Raw genomic sequence first — 2,397 nt, 5'->3', positions numbered from 1 at the left:
TTATGTAAATACCTGTACCTTAAATAAAAATTTTCTGCCCATGGTATGAATTGAGAAACTTATCAAATAAACAGTCTAGGTGATGCAGAACTCTAGATAACTTCCAAGTTACATTCTTTGAGATTAAGATAGCCAAAAATCGAGACAGAACCCAAATTCCATACAACAGAAATAAATGAACAAAATAAAGCTTGTTCAAATCAGCATTGACAATAAATGACTTAAACATAGGGAGAATCTAGATAAATCTTAATACTCTTACTGCAAGCAAAGACATCAGGATAAAAAACACATTCTGATGGACTATAAATGATCGATAGCTACAGAAATCTGATCCGTGGTTCCCTGGGGATGGAGTAGAGAAAGGACCGATTGGGAATTTACATGAGGAAATGTTCAGATACTGTGAATGTTCTCTGTCATCATTGTATAGAAGCTTTCATGAGTGTACACATTTTTCAAATCCTATTGCATTTGACATCTCATTAAATCTAGTTGAATATTTGTACTCAATTTTCTGTAAATTATGCTGTAGTAACATTGATAATTTAAAAATAAAAATTATAATGGTATTGCATAGAAACAATTGTCTAAAAATCCAAATAAAATACATAAATATTTACCATACATAATTGTTCTGTTATGCAAATATACTGATAGAACTTAATTCTAAATGTATGTATGTTACAACATACTGTAGTCCACTGTTAGTGACCAAAAGTTAGGACGGTGGCAGAGTTTGGCTTAATACTCTCTAAATATGTTTCTGTGTCTTTGACACACAGTGAACAACATCTTCTAGCCCTCTCACATCATTGTTAGACATGCAATTAGTTCCATCAATGACATGTGGATAGAAGTGATGTGTCTCTCCTTCTATGCTGTCTCTTAAGAGCACACTTCTTTCCTTATTTTGCATGTGTCTGTAATTCCCAGCTCACTGAATGCTGAAAATCTAAAAGGGGACCACAAAGTACAAACTAGGGAGCCATGGGATTCTGGAGTAAGAGGAACCAGAGTTTCATTAGCTTTGATGCAACATTGTTCTGTGAAATGTGTGTAAGATGCTTCTCTATTTTGTGCAGCCACTGATATAGCTGAGGAATCATTTTAGTTTTTACAAGTTTTTTCAGTGGTGGTGATATTTAATTAAATAAGAAAATATCCCAATTCTCCATTTTAACAAGGGATGAACAGTCATTTTGTTCCAGTCTAAAAGGAAGCGACACACTTTCTGGAAGTATATTACACATACCTTTCTCATGATGGAAGCCCCATAAGAATACCATATTAGCCATAATAAAGAGCACAGTGTGCCGATGTATGAGAGGCATGCTGTAGTAAAGAATAAGAGACTAAAAATTAAAAAAAAAAGAAAATGTGTTTAGAATCATAAATCAGATACTCAAAGAACATTGAAACAGAAAAAAAACAAATATAGTTACCAGTAGAATCATTGTGTATGATAATGTTAACTCCACACCTGATTCAAAGTAGCTGAAAAGGGAATAAGAGTTTAGCGAACAGTTTCTTTGTTTTCTGCCTTAAATATTCTTTTTTAAAATGCTTTTTTTGCAGTTTACATTTTGAATCAGCTAGAAATTTTCCCTGATGCCTGAGAAGGTGTCATAAAATGACTATATCATCCAATTGTTTTTCATCAACAGACACCACATGCTTTAATTTCCACAAAATTTAATCTATCCACAGAGGTCAGCTCATGAAAAGGACTCTCACCACTCAATGTGTTGAATGTTCATGCCATGTTCATTTGATACAACTTGTGACACATTTTTCTGAAAGTGAGGATGATCTGGATTTGGAATAATTATGGGAAGAAAATTAAGGAAGGGAAATCCACACCAATTATTATGAGTCTGAAATACAATTTGTAGAATGCTTTCTAACTTTCTTCTGAAAATATTACTACACAGTAATTGGTGTTTCTTCACCAAGGGACTCCCAATTAAGGGGTGCTTCATGCAAAGATAGGGTGAGGAGTAGTGTAAGCCACCTACAAAGAAAATAGTTTTAAAAAATAAATGCTGATGATTTCCAAAAAGTGCTGTGCTCAGGATTTTAATTGACACACAAGAGAAGATTCCCCCTGGTGAGCGTGGCTGCTTCCTATTTAAGAGCAGCCAATGTTTGACACCAGCAAGAATGTCATAGAATTACAGTGGCTCCTCAACACGACAGAAGAACTTAACAATTTTACAGGTTAATAAACACCTCCGCTCACCTAGACATCTTCATGCAAATCTATAAAGGTAAGCTGTAATTGTTTTGTTAGACTATTTTATTTAAAGATAAATCTTAATTTGAGGATCAAGATACAAAAAATAAAACAGAAAAGTAAGAAATCCTAGATTCCTTCTTGGAAAATGAGTTATCAGC

The sequence above is a fragment of the Pteropus medius genome, unplaced genomic scaffold (assembly GCF_902729225.1).
Source record: "Pteropus medius unplaced genomic scaffold, Ma_sr-lr_union100, whole genome shotgun sequence".
Taxonomy (NCBI): domain Eukaryota; kingdom Metazoa; phylum Chordata; class Mammalia; order Chiroptera; family Pteropodidae; genus Pteropus; species Pteropus medius.
This window is presented reverse-complemented; position numbering follows the sequence as displayed.